The sequence below is a fragment of the Musca autumnalis genome, unplaced genomic scaffold (assembly GCF_047663935.1).
Source record: "Musca autumnalis isolate F117 unplaced genomic scaffold, ASM4766393v1 scaffold_1, whole genome shotgun sequence".
NCBI classification, from domain to species: Eukaryota; Metazoa; Arthropoda; class Insecta; order Diptera; family Muscidae; genus Musca; species Musca autumnalis.
The window spans coordinates 188,083,662-188,107,785 of NW_027411644.1; the positions used below are offsets into that span (position 1 = coordinate 188,083,662).

General features: G+C 34.2%; 1 long non-coding RNA gene across 1 annotated transcript; it reads left to right on the forward strand.

The window, feature by feature from the left end:
* Positions 1–3,307: 3,307 nt before the first annotated feature.
* Positions 3,308–22,366, forward strand: LOC141388846 (uncharacterized). The gene is made up of 2 exons (XR_012408949.1): positions 3,308–15,351; positions 15,980–22,366. It is a non-coding gene; the product is annotated as an uncharacterized lncRNA (long non-coding RNA).
* Positions 22,367–24,124: the final 1,758 nt, after the last annotated feature.

The following is a 24,124-nucleotide window of genomic DNA, read 5'->3' on the forward strand; positions in this document are numbered from 1 at the left end:
TCAAGAATATTTTTTCAAAGGCCACCAGCAACACAAGCCTGGGTTTTTAAACTATATTTTTTCTAGGGCCACCAGCAACACAAGCCTGGATTATTAAACAATATTATTTGAAGGGCCACCAGCAACACAAGCCTGGATTATTAAACAATATCTTTTTCTAGGGCCGCGAGCAACACAAGCTTGGATTTTTAAAGAGTATTTTTTTCAAGGGTCATCAGCAACACAAGCTTGGATTTTTAAACAATATTTGTCAAGGGCCACCAGCAACACAAGCGAGGATTTTTAAACAATATTTTTCAAGGGCCATCAGCAACACAAGCGTGGATTTTTAAAAAATATTTTTTCAAAAGACAGCAGCAACACAAGCGTGGATTTTAAAAGAATATTTTTTCTAGGGCCACCAGCTGCACAAGGCTGGATTTTTAAACAATATTTTTTCAAGGGCCACCAGCAACACAAGCCTGGGTTTTTAAACAATATTTTTTTAAGGGTCACCAGCAACACAAGTCTGTGTTTTTAAACAATATTTTTTCAAGGGTCACCAGCAACACAAGCCTTGGATATGTAAACAATATTTTTTCAAGGGCCACCAGCAACACAAGCCTTGGTTTTTAAACAATATTTTTCAAGGGCCACCAGCAGCACAAGCGTGGATTTTAAAAGAATATTTTTTTCAAGGGCCACCAGCTGCACAAGGGTGAATTTTTAAACAATATTTTTTCAAGGGCCACCAGCAACACAAGCGTGGAATTTTAAACGATATTTTTTCAAGGACCACCAGCAACAAAAGCCTGGGTTTTTAAACAATATTTTTTCTAGGGCCACCAGCAACACAAGCCTGGGTTTTTAAACAATATTTTTTCTAGGGCCACCAGCAACACAAGCCTTGGATATGTAAACAATATTTTTTCAAGGGCCACCAGCAACACAAGCCTTGGTTTTTAAACAATATTTTTCAAGGGCCACCAGCAACACAAGCCTGGGTTTTTAAACTATATTTTTTCTAGGGCCACCAGCAACACAAGCCTGGATTATTAAACAATATTATTTGAAGGGCCACCAGCAACACAAGCCTGGATTATTAAACAATATCTTTTTCTAGGGCCACCAGCAACACAAGCCTGGGTTTTTAAACTATATTTTTTCAAGGGCCACCAGCAACACAAGCCTGGATTTTTAAACAATATTTTTTGAAGGGCCACCAGCAACACAAGCGTGGTTTTTTAAACAAAATTTTTCAAGGGTCACCAGCAACACATGTGTGGTTTTTTAAATAATATTTTTTCAAGGGCCACCAGCAACACATGCCTGGGTTTTTAAACAATATTTTTTGAAGGGCGACCAGCAACACAAGCGTGGTTTTTAAACAATATTTTTTCAAGGGTCACCAGCAACACAAGTGTGGATTTTTAAATAATATTTTTTCAAGGGCCACCAGCAACACAAGCCTGGATTTTTAAACAATATATTTTCAATCATGTGAGCGGTAGTATATGAAGAAAAGACAAAATTTTTTAGTTTTCCATCAAAAAAAATTAAAATTTTTTTTAAAGCAACAGGAATGATTTTTGGTACACGGCTTGAGAAAAAATTCCCATTCTCAAATCTGTTCGAGATACTAATTTCGGTTATTGCGCGCAAAAGTTATGGCGGTTTCAATTCTGATAATAAGAAAAAAATCTTTAAAAATCACTACTCATTATATTGAGAAAAACTGTTAACTAATGGCTTCCAACGTACTATATGATTACTGAGGTGCTATAACATTAGTAAAAATTTTGTAAATTTTCGCGGAAAATAAGAAAGAATTAAAAAAAATTTAGTTTGCAATATGTTTTAATAGAATTCAAGCTGTTTATGCATCCTAAAAATATTTTAAAAATATGTGCGTAATTTAGACATCACGAGTATTCAAATGAAACCAAAACTTTACAAATCTATTTAGCGGTTCGCACATTATAGCAAAAACAAAAATTATATTGAGCAAATTCAAAAAAGAAAAAAATATTTTTCAAATTTATTTAATGAAATAGTTGAAGAAAATATAGGAAAAATAGGTTGGAGTTCTTTATCTATTTTAGGTAAAATTCACGCGAAAAGGCACATTTATTATTGTAATCACTTCAGTACACACGCTAACACCTTGCGGAAGATATGGAAGACCTTCAAATAAATGATGGGTTCCCTTAAGTAGGGAATAATTTTGAAAGAAAACTGAATCAGGTAATATACATTTTGAAATGCGTGAAAATAGCGAAATCCTCAAAATCAGTTGATGCGCATGCGGTTTCCCGATACAAGGAATTGATTTCTTTTCGTTTGTATACTTTTAACAAGATTTACTTTGGCGGCTGCGATGTAGCATCGTCTACAGTTTAGTGTGCCAAAAACTGTATAATGCTCATAATTTGCACAAAGTGCATACACTTTTTATGCGCATCCGATTTCACTATCAGCCGTGAAAAAATACATCGATCTAAACATATTTCAATAAAATCCATCAAGAACCGTGGATGTAGCATCACACAGTGTTTTTTGGATAAATCGGATACAGCTCCCATGCCACTAAATTTTTTAAACCGCTGTTTTCGCACAAACGCGAGTGATGATTCAGTTTCTTCATTGAAATGGAAACGATCCACATAAAACGCGAATTAGTCAGCGATATTTTGAAAAACATTTTTCGCAAATTTTTCAATTTTTGCAGTAGCCATTTCCGCCGTTCTAGTAGATGGATTTTTACGATCTGTGATTCATATGATCCTGATAGTCGAAAAACTAAAATATCGCGGGGTACCAGCACACTCAAAACAATATTGTAAATACTGTACCCAAAAAATAGGTTTTTTAGAAAAAATATCGCACTAAATTTTGGCCTTTGGCAGTAGATTACTCTACTGCTGTGTGGGCTACATACTCAATATACATATCAGATTATGCGAAATCGCGAGTTCTTTAATCCTGTTATTGGTTTTTCGAAATATCCGAATGCGCGTCGCAGTTACATAAAAAATACAAAAAAACCCGGCTTCAAAATGTCAGCATCCATAAAAGGTGGATGCAGTGGAAATTTTGAAAAGTGATACATTAGAAGTGTAATCTTCATTTTGTATTCTCCTACTTTTACTTTGGACAGATGTCCGTCATTTGAATGGTTTAATCAGAAATCGAATAGCAATGTAAAAAACCAGTTTGGCTTCAACGTGTTTTTACCTATGTTTTTTTCCTTTACGCGGTCGTAACTACCACGTAAATTAATTTTTTTTGCTAAATTTTTGAGCTTTGTACAAAAACCTCTAAATTAATCCAGCAATAGTCATAGTTACTGGTAAACTACAATAGTTCGCGTATTATAATAGTGCAAACCTTGGCTTCATGGAAACTAAAAAATTTTGACTTTTCCTCATATATGTTTTTATAGTACTTACCTTTTTCTAAAACCTTTATGAAAATTAATTAAAATCAAAACACATTTTTATATAATTTTGTTCAATTTTATTTTTATTGAAAATGTATGTATTTCTGGTCATAATATAAGGTTTAAGTAAATGTTTTTGTTAGTTTTGTTTTGTTTTAATACATACGTACAATGCACGATAATCATTGCTTTTCTAAATATAAATATATATGTCGTCATAGGAAAATCAGAATACATAATTAATGTATGGGTGTACATATATTTCAATGGGATTTAATGCTGTTTTCGACATTAGATTAAATTAAATTTACATTATGGGATTTATACTAATTAACAATGATAATTAATAATTCATTTATATATGTAAAATAGTTTTTTTTAAAGAATAAATATATAATTACTGGAAATTTATTTTAATTAAAGATTAGGTTTCGTTTTTTTAATTAGAACTAAAAACAAAGTTCCTAATAATAAAAAAATATAGTAATTATGAAGATAATAAAGTTTAATAGTAACAAAATTAAAAGAGTTTAATGGACCATATAATTATTGTTGGTACTCTTTGCGGGGTAGAGCTTTATTTTGTGTGTTTTGCTTTTAATAATTAATATTTAAGAGCTCTATAATGTTTAAATTATGCTAATTTATTAAATTTTATGCTCCATTATCTTGTTTATTATTTGCAATAGAATGATAATAGTAATTATGTCAAAAAAGAGTTATTGTTATGTGTTTAATGTTATATATTTTTTAAATTTAAATAGCAACAATAGTTTAAATTAACAATAACAAATTTTTGTTTTCCAAGTTACCTGGTTTCTCATCTTTTGTGTGTTGATGTGTAAGGGCAAGTGTGAAAATATATTTTCAAATACTTCTCCAATTTTGTGACTTTTCCTATTCTCATTCTGTTTATTTTTAACAACACTTTACTGAGCAACGATCATAACCATTTGCAAATGCAGTTTGTCAAAATATTATTTTGGTATACACTTAGTTGTAGAGCTATACAAAGTCATCTGCTGTTACTGGGATCAATGGCATGGAAGGAAATACTAATACACCTAGCCCCACTTCCATAGCCCACAGGCAACAGTCGATAAGATACTCATCCTCCCCACCATAGTGTAGATGAGTGAAGGCTGAAAACAAAATTCTTCTGTTATATCCACAGCCTCTAGGATGTCTGGATCAGAGATAAAATGATAAAAAAAACGCTTAGCTATCTACATAGGTTCGTAGATAGAGACTCGAATAGGAACCTTCGTATTATAAGGATATGTAAAGGAATCTATTCTCATTTATCCTAAAAACCAATTACCCGAAGGAAAATATGATTTACCCGACAAGGATCATAGAAACAACAAATATAGAAACCACCCTTATTGTCAAATTCAATGTCCAATTGGTGGAGGATAACATCGACTCGCTGTCCACAATCTATGTATCCGTTAAAGAAGACTACAAGTTAGACCGAGAAGGTTTTCAGAAGATTGCAACTTCATTATGAGTTACGCCTTGCTGATCGAAAGTCTTGGGTCAGACTTATTGAGTCTATAGAAGGAGTAATCGATGAGGCCAAGTTTCACAAGATACTATATAATATCCCAAATCCATTGGTAGTATAATCAATCTGCACGAAAGGCTAAACAAGTGGTAGATATGTTAACTACCCTCCCAATAATTCAATTGGTGATTAACAGCTGTCAGCCTTACAAATCAAGGGACCTGATTGGGTAATACCAACTATGCTTCAGAAAGTAGCGGAGCCGGTATTAACAATCTTTCCTATGTTTGTTTTTCGCACTTTCCTGGTATTTGGGAAGGGGTTAAAGAGACTTACATTCCCAAAGAGGGGAAGCCGAGTCACACACTATCTAAGGGTCACATACTTGACTCACTCACCTCCGTTATGTTTCAAGCAGAGACATTTGGGCTGACGTTAACTCTCTTTTGCACGGTCTGGTAATATATATATAGATGGTTCCAAGATGGAGTAAGGCACTGGCGCCGGCATCTATTGCGAAAATCCAATTATAAAAAACTAATTTAAGCCTGATGATAGTTGCAGGGTCTTTCATGCAGATATTCTATCAGGTAAGCAGCAGAGTTGAAACCAATCCAACCGGACCCGTAACTATACATATATGTCTAGAGTGAATCAGCCCTTAAAGCTCTCCAGTTGTTAAACTTTCTGGGTTCCAGGACACAGTAATAGAATGGAAAATTAATCAGCAGTGGTGGGATTCTCTAACGCAGTTTTTGGCTACCGACAAAAATCGGTAAATTTAAAACGCAAAATTATTAATTAAAAATACCAATAAAAGTTGACAACACTGTTGCTATCGGTAGTACCTAGCGACAACTTTATTTTGGTGGCTAAATTACCGACAAATTTCTTTAATTATCTTAATTATAAGCATTTTAATCTAACCGATTTTTGTCGATAACCAAAATATGCGTTAGAGAATCCCACAACTGATGAACTAGGAAGATAGGACCTTAGTCACGTTTGGCGACGTTACGTTGACTGACCCGAAGAGGTGCGCAAGTTTTTCAATCGACAGTTTGTCGAGCACCCCGAGAGTGACAGGGCGAAGAGAAGAGTATTACGACGCATCAGATCTCTTCCTGCCGAGGAGGAACCACCACAGTTTACAATGGATGATGTTGCCAATGCCATCAGGAACGCTAAATCATCCAAAGCGTTGGGCCCTGATGGAATCTCCATGGTAATGCTGAAGCAGCTGGATGAACCGGGAGTGGAGTATCTCACTAAAGTTCTCAACTTGTCGCTATCCACCCTCATTGTTCCCGAAGTCTGGAAAATGGACAGGGTGGTCCCACTACGGAAGCCCGCCAAGGATGCCAGCAAAAGTACATCGTACAGGCTGATTTCGCTTTTGTCGCCCGTAGCAAAGACCCTTGAGGCCTTAGTCCTCCCCAGTATCAGAAATAGCTATCAAGTTGCCGATCATCAGCATGGATTCCGTAAGCAGCACAGCACGACAACTGCGCTGCATGCCATTACCACACATATTTGTCAAGGACTCAACCAGATACGGCTATGCGATAGAACAGTGATGCTGGCGCTTGACTTAACAAAAGCCTTTGATACAGTCAGGCACTCCATGCTGTTTGAGGACATTGAGCAGACAACCCTCCGGCTTGAAACGTTGGATAGCCAATTATATGTGTGGACGCCAGTCGTACGTGGAATTCAGGAACAAGAAGTCCAAACCCCATAGAGTGAAACAAGGAGTTCCCCAAGGTGGGGTGATATCTCCGGAACTGTTTAACCTCTACCTCTCCTGTATTCCGGATCGAGATCGTAACGTATGCGAATGATTGCACGATCCTGACGTCGGGTACCTATCCTGATGACATCTGTGAGAGACTGAACAACTATTTAACCGATCTTACCACCTTTTCCCATTCGAGGAATATGCAGATTTCCGCCACAAAATCAACAGGCACTCTGTTCATCACATGGACAGCGCAGTTTGGAAGAGAATTGAACGTCGTGCTCCACGGTAGCAGAATTTCGACCACAAACTGCCCCAAAATTTTAGGGGTCACATTCGAAACTACTTTCAGGTCGTGCGCGCACGCCACAGCTATCGTTGCAGTACCTGCTTGGATGTTACCGTGTGAGCCATCCCAACCACCATCTTGTGGGTAGGCCCGACCGATTCAGGCAGATCAGGAAGGATATCCATGCTCTAGAGGGAGAGGTCCAACGATACAGGAGAGAACCTCTAGTTCAGCAAGCATATCAAGCAGGTTCAAATAGTATTCACACGGATACAGTTGCCAAGGCCTTAAGCAATTATAGTGTGAATAAAGTCCTTGAAATACACCCCCCATCTATTGCAGCTGAGGAGAGTCAGCTGCCGCGACAAACTAGAGTAGTTTTGGCTCAACTACGCTCGGGATATTGGGCGGAAATCGACCGCGCATGCAAGACATCTGCCCAGTATGTGGCATGGGCCCGCACGACACGAAATATTTTTATAAATGCCCAGCCAAACCTACTCATCTAACTCCAGTGGATCTGTGGTTACATCCCATCGAAGCAGCCACTTTCCTGGAACTGGAGATAGACCCAGAGCCAGATTGAACAGAAGAACGAACATACAAAATAATAGCGGTATTCACTCATCGTTGTAAAGTGGCATTGTAGATCTTGTACATGTTGTTAATATTGTAGATCTACAAGTGTTTTCAATACCACAACAACAAAATACATGAAAGTTTAATTTACCACAGGGTTGTTAATTTACTCGACCTAAAAGTCTTGTAAACATTCCATTGTACTTTTACAAGGGTTAGAACAGCTGATTGTTGTGCCGTCACTTTGTTGTGAGTTTTATTTTATGTTGGAGTTTTGTTTTTTGGTGGAAAAATGGGGAAAAATAAAAAGAATAAAAGATAATAAAATAATGGAGGCCAAGAAAAAAATATTTTTTATGAAAAAAGTGTAATAAAACTGAAACTAAAAGATAGACTTACGACGACGTTAAGATGCCTTGATTTGTTTACGATATTCACAAAAAAGACATTCACACTTCGTTGTAAAAAAACCCTGGTACATATAGTACATTAACAAGAGTTGTAAATCTACCACAATGAGTGAATACCGCTAATAACAAACACTGTTACAACAACAACAACTGATGAACTAGCTCGAGGTGGCTCTAAGTCGATGGATTTATCAATAAGCTCATCGATGTGCTAATACATCTACAAACTTTGTGAGATCTTCCTTGAGAAGGCGCATCACAGATGGCCTATGGAAACTGGGCGTAGGATATCCAAAGCAATTTGGCATACACTCTTTCTCTTCCAGTACAACCATCGATCAACAAAAAAGAATCTTCCCATCAACATCTTTAAATCTATCCAGGATGAACACAATGGACCAAAGAAAGGTCTCCGATTAAAGCGGTCACTGTAGTATTAGATGACAACGCATCCTTAAACCTAAACCTGTCGTTGGTTCCACAAACATACCTTACTTTTCCTGAGGACTATAGACTCGGCTCTTAGTTATTATTTCGAGATATTGTGCAGATTTTCATACCAAATTATTACCGTTAAAGCAATATTTTGTCAGACCTAAAATCGAATGCGCTTCAAAACATATCTAAAGGAATTTTTTAATTAATTTTATTTTCAAAAATTTTGTTGCCGGCATTAATGTTTGGAATGTCCATTTGCGGATTATTTCTGTTTTTGTAAATCCCCAAACAGTTTGAAAATAATATTAACAATTTTCATATTTAAATCTCCCGGAAAACCCCTTACACTTACAGTATCAACAAACATTCTCTGCAAAAAGTTATAATCAATCGTACATACATATCTTGCTTTGTTTTCATGCTCTGAATGCAATACGACACAGGCAATAATAAATCTTAATTATAAATTATGAGACAATCATTTTCAATACTTTTTGTTCCTTCTATTTATATATACTATGCATTTTTGTTGGTTATTTACTTGGTTTTTTTAATATAAAAATATGTTGTTATTGTTGTCCGTTTTTCTGTTGGTTTTGTTTTGTGTGTATATTTATGTATATAAAGAGTAAATATGTTTACAAACATTTATTATAGCTAAATTTGTTAGGGTTTTGTTTTTTTTTGTGTTTTTAACATTCAAGTAAACGTCTTCAAAAGTGAATATATGTCAATAATATTGGGGCGGGATAGAAGATCAACAACATTTATGGTGTAGATGTTGATTTTGTGGTTTAGTTTTTCATAAATACATATTTATAGGAAATATTTAAGTTTTTTCGGTGTTTTCTTGGTTTTGTTTTGTGTTTAATTACAGTGTAAAAACAGTTCTGTGTTTATAATAATACAATAGTCTTGTTCTTCTATTTTACTTGCAGTGAATAACATTTTTTTTTTATTTTTATGAGATAATAGCTTTGTCTTTAACTTACTAAATTTTTCTGAACAAATTTCCTCAGTAATGTTTAACAACATTTTAATTATACAATTGCCAAAATGTGAATAAAAGAACAGCATTCAGTAATATTTTGTAATAATTGTAATAGGTTTGTCTTTGTACTTACTAAATGTTGCTGAAGCACTTTTTTCAGCAACTTTTCCTTTATATAACTGTCAAAATCAGAAACATTAGTAATAATTTTTACAAATTAGGTTTGTGCTTTTACGTACTGAACTTTACTGAACATTGTTTCTACAGTAATGTTTAGCAACATTTCAATTATACAATTGTCAAAACTTTACTGAAGAAAAAATGTTCAGTAAAGTTCAGTACGTAAAAAGACAAACCAATTATCGAGTACGCAGACAGGCATAATATCAAGTATCGACAATTTTTCCCATAACCATTTCTCCTCAAAATTGCCAAATTTTTCATTTTTATACTCCCACCACATTTACACTGCAAGTGACTAAAAAGAACACGACTATTTAATATAAACAAAAGTTATAGTATTAAGACCGCACATTGAGTTGAGTTTTAATAAGTGTATATATTTTTTTGTAAAGTACTTTTATTTATTAATAAATTTGTATATTATTTTGTGTAAATTTGTGGGTGCGTGTGGTTGTGTTACAGTAATATGTATTTATTTATATGTATTTCTCGTTTATTGTTTGTAGATAATATAAGAATAGTCTTTGTAGGTTAAAATAGTTTTCGGTTTGGCGGATATTTCTTTGATATTTTTGTTGTGTTTTGAAAATAGTTTTTTTTCTTTAACTGACGGTATAGATTTTCAGAGTTATAAGTATTGTTTATTGGATGTGTTTATTGTTTCGGTAATAGTTTTTGTTGTATATAATAAGAGTTTGGTTATGTTTAGCAGACTTTAAGCACAATATAGATAAATGCAAGATTAAGCAAAGTTGGCATTTAAACGAATTGTTTTGAAGCAACTTAAAGAAGAAATGAGAATTTAATGAATATGAAATAAGGCGAAAAAATGAATAAATGTTGTATGCACGGTATATGGTACAATGGTGAAATTTACAATCATAGCGATCATGAATACTCACGTAGGGAGCTTCTCACGAGTGAGTTGCAGCTCACTTCTCACGTCTCGACCTATCACAAATGAAAAGGGAGGAGCGAAAAAAGTGAAGAGGGTTTCACAAGTTTGAAAATTGAAAATAGTGACGCATTTTGTGAACCCTTAAAAATATAATTTGCGTTGCCATATCGTTATTATATTTACAAATAATTTTGCAATAACTAATTTCGTAATTTTTTTTATAAAACATTAATTTATTTTAAATTAAATTAATATTTCTAAAACGAAAAATAATTTTTATCAACAATCCACTTTAAAAATACTTGGTAATTGATAAAAATATTAAATGTTTGATATGTGGCAACATCTGTAACAGCTGTTTTTGTTTTGTTTTGACAGATACATACATATGTATGTAAAAATTGTTTATTTACGCCCGAAGAATTTCCGCAATTTGCAAAAAAGTGAACAAAAACCGTTTAAAGGTCATTAAATGGCAAAAAGAAATGAAAATGTTTAATATTGCATTTTGAATGATGTGCGAAACGACAAACGCTGAGGAATACAAAGAAAACCAAGCAAAATTTTGTGGAAGTCGTTCCATGCGATGCCAATATCTCACTGGATCTTTTGTATTAGTTCAAATTAAGTTGTGAAAGATCCCATTTTCAGCATTTGGAAGGAATTTCAAGAATTGTAAATAAATACAATACGTGAAACATCCGATCTCTTCTCCAGCAATAGGACCAATCATATGAATGCTAAGTACAATTCGTGAAATTCGGATCCTATTCAACATTTGAACCAATTTCATGGATTTTAAATACAATTTCTCAATTTTCAAGAAGGTTAACCTTCTGCAAAAGGCTATATAATATAAACATGCTCTTTTCTATTAATTTAATCCTTCGTATTGTGGCTTGTTCGTGGAATATGCCATGCCAAGGTGGTTGTTAAGATACCATTCCACTGGGTTATTGAAGATGCCATCCAAAATGATTTGGATCTTTTAGGGGTCACAGTCTTGTAAAAAGAATGGGCGAAGGTGGTAAAAAGGTGACATATAACTTGCACTCATGCTTGAATAGAATCTTTGGCATCGAATATTTTGCTGGGAACCTTAGCGAAGTACCTACAAAAAAATTTTTAGAAAGGTGTTGCTCCTGATAGGATTCCATTCCTGTTTTCATCATATGATTCTGAACCGCTTCCCATATCTGAAAAATTTTGGCTAACTTCAACTCTACCTCCAAATTACGCCAAACTCGATTGAGGTCTTCCTTGCTTCATTGATACACGGATAAACATGTATAGTTGCCAAAAGAATTTCTAATTGTTTTTTATTTGTTACCTTTAACGTAAAACACAAATAAATACAATTGATAATCATTGCAAAAGATTCGTTTCTTGTCGATTTTTTCTATAAAAAATGTCCATAGTTACATTTTTTTGTTCAACTCACCTTGATTTCTGTGGTGAGAGAAAATTGCCTCACATTCTCACTTTTTTGACATTTATGATAGCTACTTTTCTCACGAACGTGAGTTTTGTTCTCCCTTATGCTGTTTATAATAAGGGAGGAGGCGAGAGTGAGAAAACTCACGGTGAGATGATGTTCATGATTGGGCTGAATATATAAATCTTGAATCATCATACATAGTTCAGCTACTCGATGCCTTATCGATAATAGTAGCTGCTACATATTGGGGGTTATTCTGAAAGAAAAATTCCCCGTGAATTTTGTCTTTCCGCCCTTTCAAAGTGAAAAACTGAACGGGGAATTTTTGTTCAAAATAACTCCCATTATTAATGCATATTATAAATGTACATATTATTGTTCCACAAACATCCCAGAAGGGACAAGGGAAACTTCTTTCATATCAATGAGTGCCCGCCGCATCATATTGGCTCAATGATATGGGACCTACTTTTATCGCCGAGTCCATCACTTGTAGAGAAGTTATTCTTGGCTGAAATACTAAGGAAATGCCAGATGAAAAGACCGAGGCAATAATGTTTAAACAGCCACGTCATGCTCTACATCGTCTTCTAGACAAATGCTGTTAGACTGTCATTTAAGAAAGCTAAACTGATTGGGCCTTTATATTATTGGCTCTACACAGATAGATCCATGATGGAAGAAAGCACTGGTGATGGCTTTTACTGCAAGAACACACTATTAAACACTCATACAAGCTTAACGATAGATGCAGCGTTTTCCGATATTCTTGCTGTCAGGAATGCTGCAGAATTGGTGAAAGAGCTTGAAGGTAATCTTACAGGACCGGTGACCACACATGTCGAAAGTCATGTCTATTGACATATCAGCTGATGAAACTCTCTGGCCAACAAGGTGCTACTACATCGGCAAACTTCGTGAGACCTACAACGAAAAATCACATCAAATATGGTTCTTGGAAACTGGTTGCAAGACATCCAAAGCAAAGTGGCCTGTTGTAAAAAGACCTCCCTCCTCTCTAACTTCAAAATGGGATGACAGTGACATTGTCTACTGCAGGCTATGATGTGATGATGCAGACGAGGTAGAACATCTACTTTGTAGGTACGCCTTTTCCAAACAAGAGGGCACCGAATGCTGGTTAGATATGAGATAGATACTCTGACCTTCCTATCTAACATAGATCCCATTATCCTACTTAACTTAGCTAAGCACTTATCCTGGCTCGACAAAGGTCCATAACTAATAAAATTTGTATGTTTCTTCTATCTACTTCCAGTAAAGCAATCATTCAATAATACTGCTACAATCCGGTAATCTACTCCTACTCATCTCTAACCCAACAAGCAATAGCCACAAACTTCATCATCATCACTACCTCATATACTTCATCTTCAACACATCGATTAATGACTCCTTTTTTCAACTATACTTCACATTTCAACTATACTTCATCAACCTCATCATCATTTTACCACACCATCATCATTACATCATCTTAACCACCTTTAACCTACCCCGGATTAACAGATTAGTTTAATGATTGCAGGAGTGATGTCATAAATGAATACTCGGAGGAGGTGTTGTTACCACCTTGGTCCAATTGTTGTTGTTGTAACAGTGTTTTTGTTATGTTTATTTGTTCGTTCCTCTGTTCAATCTGGCTCTGGGTCTATCTCCAGTTCCAGAAAAGTGGCTGCTTCGATGGGATGTAGCCACAGATCCACTGGAGTTAGATGGGTAGGTTTGGCGGGGCAGTTAAGAAGGTGTTGTGTGTGTGGTCCAATTGTTATCACGGTCTCTTGCACACCAAAATTGGGGCTAAAAATCAGTAGAATTCAACACGCCTACATCAGGGACAAATTAGCAAAAATCGCCTTACTTGAGGTGGTAGGGAACATTGAGAACAATATGGAAAAATCAATAATACAAAGCTTAAATCCATAACGCCCTCACCGAAACAGGAATTTTCTTTCCATTGTATTGGAATGATTTGATGAGATTATTTGCGCATAGGAGAGAGAGTTGCGTGAAGAAAATTGTGGTAAACCGCAGATTGGGGTTCCCTCGCCTACACTAATGATGATAACTGAAATTATTTTAGGATCCTAGAGATAATATCGCATACATTACCATCTCTATGCCGTCTGTAGGTTGTGGAATTTATGGATGTTACACAGTTCCGGATATATCACCCCGCCTTGAGGAACTTCCTGTTTCGCTCTATGGATCTTAGACTTCTTATTGCTGAATTTCGGGTTGATGGTCCAGTCCTCGACTGCTGTGTACTGTGCATTTGCCGAAATACATGCTAGTGTTGGACAACTTCCTACATTCCCATAATGGAGAGGAATAGTGCCTCTATAATCTTTGCTACTGTACGAATCGCCTCTGTTGGAATCTTTGGCTTCAGCAGTGGTCCAACCTGCCAACTTTCCAGGCTTTTGGTTCAATATGGGTAACTAACGATAGATAAAGGACACTTGTCAAGTACTCAACTGCGAATTCATCCATTGAGATTCCGTGTTGGCCCAACTAGACTTCCACGTTGGTTTATAATTACTGGTAATAAGACCTGATCGAGTTATTCTGTATGCAATATTATTGTAATTGATGGCAGTCCATCCTGCAACTAAAAAGCTCATAAAACGTCATAGTTTTCACATATTCCCGGTTTGAGACCTATAGGACATTGTTTACATGTAATACGATCTGGTACCACCTTGGACCATATGGTAACCCTCTTAATAGGGATATTATAAACCTAATATTGTTGATACTTGTTAGTAGTTAATCCTTGTCCCGTTTTACATTAGGCGAGTTTACTTGCGGCAATTTTTCTCGTTCCTTTATAAACCTACCTCTTGCGTTTATAAAAGGCAGTTATGTTCCGACAAGTACGAAAAATATAAAAGGAATTGCCTGAAAATTGCCGGTACGAACAATTCTTTTCCATTTCTATTCCCCTTACATTAGGGCTGCTCAAAGGGCGCACTTCTGCTGTCGGTGTGTGTCAATTTGCTCACTCACACAATTGAAAAAGAGAGCTTTTTTTGAATTTCAAAATTTGAAATGTAAATTTTACACAAGACAACCCAACAAACCAACATTACTCGAACAAAACATCATATTTGATTTATAAATTATTTTGTAGCCACTGGAGAATAAATCAAACTTCTCTTGAAAACAATGAATGTGTATGCTAATTATTAGCAAAATCAACACAATAACAAAATATGTTTGTAGTTGTATGAGCAGCCCTACCTTACATGTCTCTCCTACAAACAGGGACTTGCCGCAAGTAAAATTGCCTAATGTAAATTGGGACCTTATTAAGAATAAAAGTCATAAAATGTCATGATTTTTAAGTATTTACCGAAAACATTGGGTATTTTGAAACCTTCGTTACATTTTGAAAACATTTGTTTGCCACCTTGTATAACATGTTAATTATTAGTTTTGGTTATTATACCCTAGACAGACGGCAGAGTTAATTTGCATTAAAAATGTCCTAATTTGAATTAATTTTTCACCCTGACAGACAGAATCTGCATTTATGAAACAGCTGTTTGTGTTGTTTGTTTGTACCCAGCAGACCTTTTCATAAAGCTTTACAAAAGTTCGCCAAAATATGCGAAACAAATACACTTTATACCTTTGATCTTTTTACCACGATGAAGCAAAAATAAATTTAATTTATTCGCGATATTTTTGAGTCTTTTTAATATTATAAAAATATTGCAAAACTTTAAAAAACATTTGAGGAAGATATAATTTTCGAGAGAATTGGTATGGTGGGTAATGAAATTTTTTGTGAAAATAAAAATTTGAAAAAGAGATTTGTTAGAAGGCGTGAAAAACGATTAACTGCTATTCTACTCGCGAAAGACCACTACTTATTTTGAAGAAACGCGAAAATTGCTGATTTGCTTTCCATTTTTATTTTCTTAAACATGGAAATTTGACAAAAGACAATTGATTTTCAACATCATTGCCATATTGAAATTGCTAAATTCAGTTTAATGTGGATAATGCACGAATTAATTTGAATTAAGGCAGTTAATGCAAATTAACGCTGCCGTCTGTCTAGGGTATTATTGCTGAACTACGTGGGTTCATTTTTTATTTTTGCATTTAATATGGCCTTAGGCCATGTTTATATTATAGGTTTATGCAGGATTAACCTTCTTTATGAGGATTTATTTGAAATATATGCAATGGAATTGACATTTGAAACCCAGTGGGTTTGTTAAATCCAGTTATATATAAATGTACTATTAAAGAAGTCTACCAACTGATTTTTGCCAAAAACCCCGACATTTTTATCACAACTATTTGTCATTTTTTTTTTTTAATTAATGCATGAAAAGTGTTAATTTTCTTAGTGTGAAAAGAATTACTTGACAGACTATATATATTTAACCCAGATAAAGCCACTGGTCCTTTAAACGCCACAAAAAATGGTTGTAAAAATTGACGTGAAACTCTGTTTTTTTTTCGAATATTTTTGTGGGATCTTTAGCATTTTGTTACAGTATTCTCTGTTATCGGTCTTTTCACGCTTATAAAGCTTTATTTAATCTATGCATTTCCACGCAATTGGCCTAAAACCCAAAGTTTTTGACCCTTTTAAAAGAAGGCCCGATTGTAGGAAAAGTATACATACGTTTTAGAGAAAAAAGTTTTTTTCTTAAAAAATGCTTTAAAAGTCTCAAAAATATAATTTCTATAAACAATTTTAAGTTTTCTCGCAAACAAATTTTGGATATATTCCGAAGGCTTAGAAGAAGAAGGCTGAGTTTCGTATAGTCAGATGCTTGGCAACTATCTGAAGTATTGTGTTTCATAACGCCGTAATACTTAACAAATGCGAAGCGATGTATTTCAAAACGTCACAATTGCGTACTTTTAACGCAGGATAAAAGCAAACATGTATCGTTTTTGTATCTGATGCATTTTCGAGGAACATTTAAAAACTACAAAGAATCTGACGATACGGAAGTCAGCCATACTAAGAAATATTCTAATTGATACGACTATGGGTCATTATTATATGCTTACTTTTACTATTGAATAGATTTTAAAACGCCAAATTAACCAATTTGGAGGAATTAAAAATAAAATTTTCACATTAAAAGTTAATGCCAAGAAGGTCCTCCATGAAATTTAATGATATTTTTTAGTTTAAGTTAACCGGAATGCTATAAATCTGTTCGGAAAATCCAAACTATAACAAAAGAAGACTTATAATAATGAGGTTAGTTGAATAAAGTTAGCTCACACAAGTTCAGCAGTAACGATAGGAAATAATCTCTCTTGAAAGACTCAATAGCTCTGTTCCTTTACCTGTCTGAGGTTACCATTTCTTACCTTTTTAACCTCCAAAGCGTTCCTTTACTTTAACAAGCATACAATTTATATGAGGCCAGTTCACCACTTTTACCATTTTTTGCCACTGTTACCATTTTTTAAAGTAAAGGAACAGACCAAATATCAACTAGATTTGTAACAAGGATGTGCAAATAATACACGTGTTACTTGACGGCGTAGATGTCATCGACACAACGGTTCGAACATTGAAAAACAAAATTGAAATACTCGATTATCCGGGAATCGATTGTCCGTAAACACATAATTTTTTGTTAATTTTACGCTGATTGACCGTGAGAATCTTTATGATCAGGCATTATAATTTATTCGAACAAACTACAGTGGGCAAAAACAATGCACAAATAAATTATTTTACAACAGTTTAAATTTTTTAAACTTCACATTTAATTCATGAGTGCTCTTTTTTATAAATATTTGCAAGAACGCATATTTTTTACTAAAATAATATATCGTCACCATAAATGCCGGAAGACGTAACCGACATGGAAATGGAAATTCGTTTTTTGATGGAATCTGATATATTAAGCTAAAATACATGCTCTGGCAAAATTTCAAGCTTCTACGTTTAAAAATAACGATCCTATTCAAGAAATGCCAATAGACGTAACAGCATACTGTAATTTTCATAGAACACAAAAGGCGTAACCCACATTATTTCAAAACTATACAGCAGTACAACAATGTATTCATTGATTTTTGCAGCAATTTTAATGCCAGAGGGAGGGCTTATTGAGTTAATGTATAATTTCCACGGGGGCGGATTCGGTTAACCGGTTATTTGACCCGAAAGTCCAGGTTCAAAACCGGGTTAGACCCGGTTCTATTGAACCGATTACTACAAAATGGGTAACGTATGAAAGCTTATGGAAATACCTATCACATGGAAATACCTCGGCTTATTTCTCCATATGTGTAATTTGACTCTTAGGTGACGATATCTCAAGAATGGTAGCTTTTTTCAAAAATCACAAAGACCATTCTTTTAGTTAATTTTTAAAGCAATAACTTTGACTTTAGACGGATTTTACTGGTCTTATGCCAAGTTTACACTTGCGCTCCAAAATCCACTGGATTTCACGAAATCCTGTAATACACCCCGGTGTTTACACTTATTTTTTGTTGATTTCAAACATATCACAATGATCAAGGTAGATGCATATGCGCAGCTGATCGAACATGAATGTTCAACACAAGTTGTTGTAAATTGAATTAAACATCAAAAATATACGACAATATAGAACTTTACAACTTTATTTCAAAAATTATCGTAAAATTATCAATATATCGTATTAATTGTGTATAGTACCAAACAAACAAAAAAAAAAATAAAATAAATAAATAATGATTTTATCGTTGAGACATCATAATAATAAATTTTGATAGATAAATGTTGTGCCCAGAACCTGCAAAATATTAGTGCTTGCAGTAGTTTTCCCGTTTAGTGCTAAAACTGCGTTCCCGTGCACCGAAATCTAGCAAGACTTGCACTTCTCTTTAAACAAAAATAGCGCCGAATAACACCCTCTTCTCCTGTTTTCTGCCATAAAATTTTGGCCTAGTAGAAAATAGCAGCAAGCATGTTCATATGTTCATTGGTATCTAATATTATAACTGATGAGCTGATTTTGACATTTCTGCTGGAGTTTTTGCAATTTCCGTTCCCGTACTTTTTAGGAAATTTGTGTGGGGAAGCAATTTTTGACAATTCGCTCCATTTTCTTAAATTACCATTAAAAAAGTACGGGAACACAATGAAAAATAGCATTGTACCAAAGTAATTTAATATTTTTTCACATTTTATACAAATTTTGATACTAACATTTTTTGTTGCAGCAATTCGCACATCTACCTTGTTTATTGTCATACGTGAAAAGTGTTGCAACTTTTGGTACTTTTTTAGGCAAAAGCAAGGTTGTATATCATGTGTACTGTGATTTCGCTGAAATCACGAAATGAGATGATTTCATTTTTGTACGCAAAATCATGATAAATTTTGCTTGATTTCGCGCGAAATCACGAAACGCCTACGAAATCACGAAACGAAGCCCAATGTAAACCAAGCATTACAGAAAAAATCCATAATTGAAGATGATGACAGAAGACCTATGCCCTGATTTAAATAAACATCTAAAAAGCACATATGGAAAACAGTTATTAGGAAGGCAATGCTCGGCTCGATATTGTTCATTTTTCCAAGAGAAAGATCGAACGGAGATATTCAAAATTTGAAGCATTGATACAAAAACGTGTAAATGCTCAAAATTCACGTCGTTCTAGTAAAAAGATGTATTCTTTAAAGACGGATACGATTAGGCTGTAAGTTTGCAAAATATGGTCTTGTCAACCAACCCATGGTTTAATAGAGATCAACTGATTGTAGTTATCAAATAGGTCCAGAGAAAAACGCAAATTTTCTGTATTGGTTTACTTATACAGAAAGACAGGAGATCCTACAGTCACTGCGAGCATTGGCTTTTGATCCTAGCAGTATAATCTTTTTTAAAACTGATATCAAAGACGACTGCCAGATTCTACCATAGAGAAGTTCCGGAAATTTTGAGGCAGTGGATCCTCCTCACACACACAGGCTAAAAGTTTCAAAAAAGAAATTTCAACACCTGCAAGACTTAAAATTCTTAATTCCAAGTGATTGTCATTACTTTTATGACAACATTCCTTATGACAATTAAAAGTTACATTTAAACTGTTACAGATCACTTAATTTATATGAACTATATTTTGTTCATAATTTGACTTAAATGCAACAATAAATATAATATTCCAGATTTAATATCGTCTAGTACAATGGAAATTATAAGTCCATTGAAATATTAACGTCAAGACTGGGAATTGAACCCAACACCGTCAGATTTCCAGTTTAAAGTTCGCTTAGCCTCGTAGGCCAATAAACTAATTCTAATTTAATTATAATTTTTCATTTATACTACTTTCTTCAAATGTATACTCAATAAATTGTGGGTTACGTCGTTTGGCATTTCAGAAAAATACAATACCAAAAGACGTAACCCACACAGCTTCTAACATTCTGGAAAAAAATTGAATTTTTTTCCAAAAATATATTTCTTTCCTGTGTTAAAACACGACACTAAAAATGTTCGATATTTTATTAAACCGTTTTCATTTTAGCTGTGTTCCAGAACTAAAAAGTTTTTACAATTTTTACGACTTTTACACATTTTACTCGAAAAAGCGTTCCCGTACACAAAAAAGTTGTAAGTTGTTCACTTCTCTTTAAACAAAAATGGCGCTGAATGACGCTCTCTTTAAAAACTTTTTACACGACAAATTTGGGCGAGTAAAAAAATAGTAACATGGTTGCCGGCGTCTGATTGGCTGATACGCCGACTTTGACATTTGTTCCAGGTTTTTTTTGACGTATTTTCCATTTTTCGTTCCCGAACTATTTCAAAAAACTTGTGTGTGAGAACAAATTTTTTGCAGTTCTCTCTTTTACGAGTTTTACCATTAAAAAGTACGGGAACGAAGCTTTAATAACGTTTTTTGCTTCTCCTGTAAAGTTTTATTTTTGTGGGTTACGTCTTCCGGCGTTTATGGTGACGATATACTCCATTATACGGAAAAATCGATTATACGAAATGCCTCCGGTCCCGACCATTACAAATAATCGTGGTCAGCCTATATAATAACCTGACAAAGTGGATTTGGCAATATATAGGGAACCAATCAAAACGATTTTGGTTTTGATTTTGGATTTTTAGACATTTTAATTAGCGGCTACGTAAATAAGTATGCACTTTCAACAAGTATGCACTTATTAACAAAGCAAATATTTCATGAATATATAGAATGTGGGTATATGTTGTGTGGCTATATGCTGAAAAGTAAGTAATTTTTGTATGACTAAGCCTTCATCTCCAACTGGGAGCCATTGTGGTAAAAAAATTAAATTTTAAATTAATATTTAAGCAGCATACGACTACTGTTGATGTGTGAAAGTATGTATGTCTGTGGTTTGGTTATGATATTACGATATAATTTTATTCTTTTGCTGCTATGCACTTTATATATGTATGGAATTTTCTGTATGTATGCATATATATGTAATTTGTTGCTGTTCATGTTTTGTTATAACTAATTTTAAAGTGTCTTGTACATATTGTTGTTGTGTGTAGTATATCATCCGAGGCATGTTTTATTTGTCATCAACACGCTTATTGAGGGCATGAGGATGTTATAAAGATTCCTACATGGCAAAAGATACACACATTTGAAGATGAAGAAAGGGCAACATATTTTTAACAATTCTTGCAAACATAAATGGTTATGAAAAATTCCAAGACAAAGAAACTTCTTGAAATATTGTTGTGCTGAATATAGAATTGAAAAATTCATGTAACGCATTTTTCATGATTCTCTATGTAGGTATGTTTAAGACAATTGTCCTTTTTATATTAATACCATTCTCATTCTCTCACGTTGCTCAATATTTTAATCAAAAATATACTACCCAATAAGCGTGTAGATAAATGAAACCGGCCAGTCTGTCTGTCTGCCGCCTATATTGTATAAATATGCTTTGTATAATATTGTTGTTGTTTTTTATATATTATTATATTTTTTTATTTATTGTACATATAATATTATTTTAATATATAATTTAAGTGTAAAAAATAATTTAGGTTAATAAGTTTTAAATAGTTGGTTCTGGTTGGTTTGTTTGTATTGTTTGCGTTTTTTTTTCTAATTTTCTCAATGGTTGCATACAAAATACAAAAAAATTGCCAGTACGAAGAAAAAACACTTTAATGTTGTTAAGTATAGGTGGGTTGTTTTGCATAGTTGTTTGTTCTCGTGTTGGTTTGGTTTGTTTGTTGCTTTTGTTGTTTGCCAGAAACATAAATAATTTCTTTTTTCATTAATGGTCAGACGGTGTTGTTGTGCTGCAACAATTTCAAAGTTAGTTTTGTGCCTTTAGGTTTCATTATATTGTTTTTTATAGTTTTGTGTGTTATCGTCTTTTTTGTGCTTTACAAAAGTTGTGGGCGGTCGGGTGTTGGTAGTCGGGCCTTTCTTTGCATTTATTCAATGGAATTAATAATTGAGCTGTAAATAGAAAACAAAAGTTAGGTGTTTTATTAGTTATAATTTGTTGACAACTAGTTGGAAATATAGCTAACAAGCTACAGCAGGGTAAGGGTCCTTCATACTACATATGTACATATCTGTAATAAAACAACGCACAGAGACGATAATTTGTATAAAATAGAAGAAAAACCTCATTTTTGAAAATAAATAACAGCAACAAATTTTAAACTTCTATGTCATTTGTCCAACTATATTTAAAGAATTTTTGGGAAAAGGAAATCATATTGACCTTGTAAACTTATATGAAGTTCCACTGTATTTCCTGATAGACAATTTACAAATTGAATAAAGTAATTTGTGATTTAATGCATCATGCATTAACAATTTACATATTTGGTTTCAGTTGCGGTATTGTGGGAACATTTTTTGAATTGAATGATTCATTACATTAAATTTGTATTGTGAGTCAATTGTATTTGTTTGCCATCCATAAAATGTGATAATTAGAACTTCCCCTCTAAGAGAAATGAATAAATAAATCTCTAACAAGAATATATAATACTAAATTTTAAAGATTAGATAAACAGCTCTGTTGCTAAAACTTTTTGAAGAAAAAACGGTGTTAAGTTTTATACCCTACACCATAAAAGTAATTTAAACTAGCTTACAGTCCTAAGGTCGGAAGATTAGGCATTAAAAATTGAAAATAAATTAAAATTGAAAATTATAAATTTCAGCCATTTCAATGGGATATAAATACCAATTTTCATCCATTTCGGTGTGATAATGACGCTGAAACCTTCAAAATACCGAAAATCGGGAAGCATCGTTCTATGGGGGCTATAAAGACGTAGACGTAACCGACGAATTTCAGGATTAAACTTTTATACACTCAACGAAGACAAAATACCAAACTTCAGCCAATTCGGTGGGATATTGAGGGCACAACCTTCAAAATACCAAAAATCGGGAGGTACGGTTCTATGGGGGCTATATGATGACTGGACCTATACCAACAAATTTCAGACTAAATACCAAATTTCAGTCATTTCGCTGTGAAAATGAGACTAAAACCTTCAAAATACCGAAAATCGAGAGTTAACTTCTATTTCATGTGGAAACTTTTATAACTCCAACGAAGACTAAATTATAAATTTCAGCCATTTTGCTCAAGAAGTATGGACTTGCCCCTAAAAAAACGTTTACCATCGTAATTGAGGCAGCGAATATAAGTTGCTTCAACAAAAATCAAAGTGATTCGATATCAGGTCTTAAGGTGAACTTATCCGAAATTTTGTGTGGGAGGTACCGGATGGAGTGGACAAATATAGTCCATATTTGAACCTGATCTATATCTAGTAGATATATTAGGATGTGTAAAGTATGGACCACTCTCGGCCACTTCGGCCACTCCCTTCAAGAGTTACCGTATGTACAAATTTTCCGAACATTTTTGAACTTTTGTGGGGGAGGTACCTGAAGTAGTGGACCGATATGGCTTATCTTCAAACTTAAACTATGATTGGACAAAATATTAATAAGGCCAAATTTTGGACCGAATCGGCAGATCCGTTCTAGAGTTATCTTGCGCTCCAACCACGTCACACGGTGTCATAGGGGTTTTTTTTTTGGAACTTTCATCCTATTTTCTCAGGAAGTATGGACTTGTACCGTCGTATGGAGGGCAGTGAATAGTGAATCGAGAGATGGCCCTACACTGAACTTTTCCGAAATTTTGTGTGGGAGGTACCCGAAGGAATGGGCCGATTGAGTCTAT